This window comes from Lissotriton helveticus, chromosome 9 (assembly GCF_964261635.1).
Source record: "Lissotriton helveticus chromosome 9, aLisHel1.1, whole genome shotgun sequence".
Taxonomy (NCBI): Eukaryota; Metazoa; Chordata; class Amphibia; order Caudata; family Salamandridae; genus Lissotriton; species Lissotriton helveticus.
In genome coordinates, this window is record NC_136070.1 from 572,067,032 (window position 1) to 572,075,039 (window position 8,008).

The following is an 8,008-nucleotide window of genomic DNA, read 5'->3' on the forward strand; positions in this document are numbered from 1 at the left end:
TCTGATGATGAATAATAAAAGTATTTAAAAAAAAAAAAGAAAAAGAATCGATAACATAACTTACCTGCTAAGTGAATTTCCACCCATAGGATAACATTGGTGATTCTATGTGAAAAAGTTTCAAAGTGTCAACTTTTGAAATGCAATAATATTCTTAAAAAATCGTACCTCTAACTAAAACGCATTTACTCACCTGTTTACAGGAAATGTCCAACGGCTGAATCCAGCCCTGTGTTAGCAAAAGTAATCTGAAAAGTATTTAACTGCATTTTACTTAAAAAGCCCATTCATTTGGATGTACTATACCTGCAATGTGTTGCAAACTGCTTACTTAAAACTGTAACCAAAACCAGTACAAGTTACACTGCAATTTTGAACTGTGTTCATATAATTAATTTACTACTGAAAAGTATTTTTATGCTTACCTGTGCCAGGCTTGCTTGGTTCTAGAAATAAAACAACAGTATATTTTTTATACAAAACAATTGGCCTAGAGTTCAGTTCTTGATTATGTGAATTCCTTTGCTGACTGAGAATGTACATCAAATGCTTAACACTGTCCTCTGATACTGCCTTACTGCTTGGCCAAGCTACCACTTTAGAGAGTAAGGTTCTATCTAACTTTAACCTCTGCCAAACCTCTGGAGACCCTTGGACTCTATACACACTGTACCTCACTTTGGTGCAGTGTCTATAGAACCAGTTCTTCTCAAGTTAGATATATTCCTAATAAAATTTAAAAATCCTTACAGTGGGTTGTTTCCTCTAGAGGTTTAGTTGACTCCTGGCAAATTGTTCACCCAGACTTGTTCGAATTAACTTATTTTTCTCCTGCACATGCCTCACAATACAGAATAGATTATTTATTTCTCACACAAAATGTTCTCCAATCCGTTTCAAACAGTAAGATTGGTTCCATTATGATTTCAGATCATGAGCCTGTTATTTTAGACTTAGATACTCCTAACAACAATCTCCGGCCTAATAGGTGGCGACTCAACAATGTATTATTGCAAGATAAACAGTTTACTGATGCATTTACAGATTTTACTAAAAAAATGTTTGCTGTCACTCTTACTGTCGATTCACAGATGAAATATATATGGGATGCCTATAAAGCGACTGCTAGGGGTTCTATTATTGATGATGTTGCGGTTAAGAAGAAAAAATCACTTAAGAAGTCTTCACAATTGCTTAAACAAATCAAAACATGATTTAAAAAACTTAATGCTCTTGCTAAATGTATTCAAGCTAAATTACAATAAAACAATCTTGTACTGATGCATGTGGTACCTTATCTAAAATGAATGCTAAAATGTTTGGTGGCGGAAATAAAGCTGGGGAAATGTTGGCCAACTATTTGAAAATTAAAAAACAAAAAGATGGATTTAATCACACTACTGACAACAAAATCTTTTGAATGTTTTTCTCAATACTATACTAACTTATATTCAGTAGAGTTTTCTCCCACTGCTGACCAATTAGACACTTGTTTTCAAGATACTCCTAACAACAATCTCCGGCCTAATAGGTGGCGACTCAACAATGTATTATTGCAAGATAAACAGTTTACTGATGCATTTACAGATTTTACTAAAAAAATGTTTGCTGTCACTCTTACTGTCGATTCACAGATTAAATATATATGGGATGCCTATAAAGCGACTGCTAGGGGTTCTATTATTGATTATGTTGCGGTTAAGAAGAAAAAAATCACTTAAGAAGTCTTCACAATTGCTTAAACAAATCAAAACATGATTTAAAAAACTTAAAGATCTTGCTAAATGTATTCAAGCTAAATTACAATAAAACAATCTTGTACTGATGCATGTGGTACCTTATCTAAAATGAATGCTAAAATGTTTGGTGGCGGTAATAAAGCTGGGGAAATGTTGGCCAACTATTTGAAAATTAAAAAACAAAAAGATGGATTTAATCACACTACTGACAACAAAATCTTTTGAATGTTTTTCTCAATACTATACTAACTTATATTCAGTAGAGTTTTCTCCCACTGCTGACCAATTAGACACTTGTTTTCAATCTATCCCTAAGTTGACGGATCATACATTAGACCTTTCCGTATTGGATGCCGATATAAATGAGGCGTAGCTCAAAAATGCTGTTCTTCAACTTCCCAAAGATAAAGCTCCTGATCCTGATGGTTTTTCTGATCAATTTTATTCTCATTTCGCACATCCCCTACTTCCAAAACTAGTTCATTTCATTTCTCACTTTGCCACCCAAGAATGCACACAAGGAACTTTTTCAAAGGCTGTGCTTTTCCTGCTACCCAAGAAAGGTAAGAACTTAACTAAGTGTGGAAATTATACGCCAATTTCTTATTAACACAGACTGCAACATTTTTGGAAAGGCCTTTGTGATACGCATTAAGCAGGTTATTCCAGATTTCATAGACATCCATCAATCAGGATTTGTAAAAGGATGCTTTATTTCAGGTAACTCTCGAACTTTCCTCAATATAATACATATGGCCTCTAGATCCAACATACCTTATGCGGCCATAACTTTAGATGCTGAAAAAGCTTTTGATCGTGTTAATTGGAATTTTATGTTTGTGCTTTCAAATGGCATGGTTTCAGCCCCCACATTCTGAGATATATTCATATTTTATACTTACGGTCTTCTACTTCAGTTTATGTTATTGGTAGACAATCCTCATATTTCCCTGTTTTCCGAGGCACTAGACAACGCTGCCCTTTATCCCCTCTTCTTTTTATTCTATCTTTGGAACCCTTTCTAGAGAAAATTCATAGATCATTGACTTTCTCTGGGTTCAAATATAAGCAATTGGAAGTTAAATTCGCTGCTTATGCAGATGATGTGTTACTATATGTGTTTAACCCACTAAATACGCTTCCTGCCTTTTTCAGTTTATTAAACATATATTCCTTAGTATATAAACTCAATATAGAGAAATCAGAGGTACTGATGTTAAATACGTACTGTCTCCTTGATATGTTTAAGGATACCGGTTTTACATAGACTTCTAAACCCATCAAATCTTTAGGTATTCTATATTCCAACACCATTAGAGAAACCATTCAAATTAATTTAGAGCACGTTAAGTTACAATTTTCCAGTATGTTGCTTGCTTGCTCTCCTCTGTTTTCATTTTGGTGGGGGAGATTAGCTATGATTAAAATTATGATATTACCAATAATTAATTTGTATACCTCCATGCTTCCAGTCAAACCTTTGCTTGCTGTCTATAAGTCTGTTAATTGTCTACTTCTATCTTTTCTATGGACCAAACGCAAATCATGAATATCTTTATTAAGGCTTTAACAGGCTAGGAACAATGGAGGGGTTAACTTTCCCGATCTCAAAAGATACCACTCTGCTTTTTCTCTCAAGCAAATTTGGACCTACTTTTCAGTTCCTTTTTTGGGACAAATGTACAGTCTGGGGCCAACTGGGACAAGCATTGCCCCATTTTCACTTATGGAGTCGGCCCAAATCTCCCAAGCTCCTAGGACTCTCTTTTCACCCCTACATTTACACTCTTTCTCTGTTGTCATACCTTTACTCCTTAAGTCCAATTCTCTACTAGAAAGGTTTTTGCACACTCTGATATGGTATAATAAGCACATTACATTAAATAATTGGGCCCTCTATTGGAAGGAATGGATTGATAAAGGAGTAATAGTATTTGTCCATATATTTTCAAATAATTATGTGTTAGAATTTAGGGACATCCAACTTGAATATGATATTTCATCCTTTTATGAGGTTCAATATAATCGTATTAGGCCCACCATTCCAAAGCTTTATTCACAATCCTCCTCCTCAGCAATCCTTCCATTGCCTCCCCATTCTCCCATAGATTTTTCCTGAAAGGTGAAGGCTTACTATATATATAAGCTTTTATGTCTTCCGCCTAAGAATAGAACTAAATCTAAAATTGAACTAAGTTGGGAAGTGGACTTTAACCAAGAATTCTTTCAATATACCTGGGAAACAATTTGTGCTAAGATACACCCTACTTCCCGCTCTGCCGCCAGTACTCACACCCTATTTTATTTTTGTAATAGATTTATGCTACAATCCCATTCATTTACATCAGTTTCACCTAATCATTGACATCATAAGTTGATCTTGTCCCCAAGAGAATTGCGATTTTTTTGCATATGTTTTTGGTTGTTTCCATGTTCGGAGTTTCTGGTTACTAATTTGGGATAAGCTTAATAACATATTGTCGACAGACAACGCGTTTAGCATAGTTCATCTTTTTTTGGGTAGTGCATCCCCTCTATGGTATTCTCAAAAGACAACTGGCAAATGCATTGATTTTACGATAGCCCTGGCTTTACAAATTATCACATCCAATTGGAAAGACACCTCAAAAATCACTTTCCTAGCCTGGTGGAACTTACTATGTGATCATCACAGGTTAGACAGAGCCCATGCGACTACATTACCCTTAATGATTAAAAGAGATTTGCTCTAGCTTCCTCTTACCTCAAACCTATCCAGAATTGTTGCCCCTTCTAGACCTGTGTGCACCGCTTTGGACCCCCCCCCCCCATGAGGTAGCCACTATTTTGTTTGGTTTTTCTGTTATTAATAGATGATTACCAACTATTTTATTTTAACCTTGTACTTAATCTTCTATTTCTCCTTCTCTTCTTTTCTCCTTTCTCTTTTTTATTCCTTCATCTCCATTCTTAAAAGGTTGTTTTATTAAAAAATCCTATCGTTTATACTCGCTTTGTTTTTCGACCCTAGGCATTATGTTTCCTCTCACCAATTATACTTAATGTATAATGTTTCACGGTCTTATATATTATGTTTACATAATGCTTGAGTCAGATGTAAATCATTTTACTCTGCATTGTTTTGTAAATTCATTTAATAAAGCATCTTTAACAAGGACACGCCTCCTGAGCTACTAATATTATTAGTGTTGTAATAGTCACCACATCACACAAGATTACATCAGTGTCTACCATTTGCAACATTACAGCACTGATCACCTTAGTGCATCAGGAACGTCTGCCAGCAGTAATGAAAAAAGGCGTTGTCAATGTATGCCTCACTACATGGGTAATATATAACAAATACAGCTGCAATGCCCCTGGCATCAAGTAATTAATATTTGTAATAAGTCTCCCCAACGCTGTATGATACATTGCTAAAATATCAACTCTAAATATACTTTGGAAATTCAGTTGTTCTTCTCCAAATACACTGTTCAATTTTGATGCACATATATTATTCAGCCAAGCAAAAGCTTCTAACTTAGTAGTCCGAACTGCACACAGGCGTGCTACTTACAAGTAGTTGCAGAGCTACTAGTCGCTCACGAGCTACTCTTTGGAGAAGGCTGCAGTCTAAAGTCAGAGTGACTCAGGCGGGTCAGGCATGCTTTGCAGTCCTTGCTTAGCCTTGGTTCTGCAAACAGTACAACAGAAGTGAGTTTGGAAAGGCCTGTTTGTGAAGGTTTCCCATGATAGATCTAGATGTGCGATTTCAGGGAAGGATCATACCATCTTCTATGGTTAGGGTGGAGTGACCATTTGGGTCTCTGCTATTTTCCCCGATAAGCTGCAGATAATGGGAGAAGTTGTGGCTAACTGCTAGAGCGGCCGACTTTGAGGCTGGGGAACCAGGTCCGAGTCTGGTGTGACGCTCAAACATCCTGTGATTCTGGACAAATCACTTACTCTCCCTGTGCCTAAAAATGAATGTGCCCCTCTGTAATGCATCTGGTGCTCATGTAAAGCGCCCTGATACCTTCGGGTAGAGTTCGCACTATATAAATCTGCCCAAAAAATTAAAAAAAAGGTTCTTTCAGGAGTGGATGGGCTGCCACAACCGAGCTCCGATGGCTGTATCCTGGCTCAGGCCCTCTGCCAGCGCGTGCATCCGATAACTCAGAGAGCATTCCTTCACGTGGAGCATTTATCGCTGCGGACTACACTGAGGAGGTAACACCGGGGGCGTTGGCGGGTTCACAGCCAGTGCAGTTCCAAATGTGGGCAGCCACAGACAGGCAGGATCTGGCACCGGTTGCTGCCCACGACCCAGTGAGGAGCTGGGCGAGGAGGGGATGGAACAAGAGACGGGAGCGCGTGCGGTGAGCGTTGGGAATGATGCACGCACTGACGTGTCAGACTTCTGAGGGACCTGCGCCAGTCACGTCACTGTGAACACCAGCTCCGTGCGCTGACGCAGTGACGTGTCTCCTGTCACAACGAGCAGAACAGGTGTCTTTGCGCAGGACGCTGGCGTACTTGAGTCGCAACCCTGGAAATGTGGTATATTTAGCGTCATGTTTGTTATTAGCAGTACTTTTGAAGGGCTCTTAACTGATCAGTAATGACAAATCATTTAAAATTATTTTTTTTCTCTATTTAGGATTTTTTACGAGTATTTAGACAGTGGGTCATGCTCCATCAGATAAGCATTTTTTCTGCCGTGGCACAAATACCTCCCTGTTGCGTATCCAATTTTTTGACCGGACATAATTGTTTCACAGCATCATGCATAATTTTCCTCTTTGGAAAAATGCTGCTCTCGGGTGCTGTGGCAGATGCTGGACCATTGAAATTTCGTCAGTTCCCATTCACAACTGTCTGAAAATGAAGTAAGTAGCCTTTCAGCCACAATATAGTTGAAATACACGTGCTATAACATGCACTATTTGACCTGAAATATTTCTAGAATTGCAGTTAAGAAGAAACACCCCTCTAAATCCCTCTGAAGATGGTCAAGCTTGCTCGCTCAGTTTAATATAGATCCGGTTAGAACACCTTTGCCAGAGCTGCTTTTGGTTTCCTGTGGAGCCCTTTCTCCTGAATTCACTCCAGTGACAGACTGCAAGGTGTACGTATCTCCTGGTTCCGATTTCAGGAGCTTTATAGGTGGTCAGGCCATTCCTTAACAAGGCTCCTCCTGCCCCCAATATCAAGGTCCAACCTTAGGTTAGCAGACTGTAACTGGTAAGTAGGTGAACCATTCAATAACCGCCTCCTCACTTTTTTTAATTAGATGTTTTTTTAAATAATTTGGCACCACCTTAATCTGGCACCTTAGGTGACCACCTAGTTTCTCTATATGGATGGGCCACACTTGACATCGCAATACAACCTTATCCTTCTCAAAGAACTACAGGCAGCTCACAGGTCATCTCAGCAATTGCTACATACTACATGAAAATCATCAAAGAAGCAACCCACAGAAGCAATGCACCCTTCAAGGCCATCAAACACTGCACCAGTCCTCTCCTCATTCAGTTGACAAATGCTACACCATCAACTTTTTCTTTCAATGAGAAAATCAACAAAATCAGATAACAACATTGGCAACACAACTATAAATGTACAATACGTATCATCTACAATTTCCTTCCCACCAAATAGACCTAATTCAACCCAACTCACACACTGACCTATACAACATCCAGAGCTCTCTCAAGGCCACATCCTATGAAGACAACATGCTTCTATTTTCCATCATCAAGCCTCTCAAAGGAGATGCAGACCTCTAGCCTCCACATCGTGAATGCCTCTCTCAACCAAGCCTGCCACCCTTCAAGGAGTCAACAATGCCATTCTAACAACATAAGTAAGTAATCCAAGCCTCGTTTTCCTGCTTGATTCTCTGTGGCCTTTGATAAACATTCATCACCGATTCACACCCTGGAAATGTGTATGCTTTTCTCAGACACAACCCCGCAATACTTCACATCTTTTCTGACCAACTGCCATCAGCTCGTACAGATAGACACTCATAGATACCATATTCTTCCTGTCTCCTAGGAAGTCCCTTAGAGCTCTGTCTGGTATCTTCCCACGGCCTGTTACCCATTGGCTCCTGTCAGAACTCCGTTCAGAGGGCCACAGGGCACGAGGGGGTTACTTGGCATAGCTGTGGTGGTTGAGGCCTTTCACTCCTGATGTCCCAGGCCTGACCTACCATGGAGCCCACTCAACTGGGCCAAGTATCTCTTCTGCTCTTGACTCTCACCGGTTGCTGTGGTCAA

At 39.1% G+C, this 8,008-nt stretch overlaps 1 protein-coding gene across 1 annotated transcript in view; it reads right to left on the bottom strand.

Moving 5' to 3' along the window:
- Nucleotides 1-5,403, bottom strand: part of ESRRA (estrogen related receptor alpha) — a 179,703-nt gene extending 174,300 nt beyond the window's left edge. The window contains exon 1 of the mRNA XM_078660507.1: nucleotides 5,299-5,403. The gene's annotated coding sequence lies outside the window, so the exon portion shown is untranslated. The remainder of the gene's footprint in view (nucleotides 1-5,298) is intronic.
- Between the last annotated feature and the right edge of the window lie 2,605 nt (nucleotides 5,404-8,008).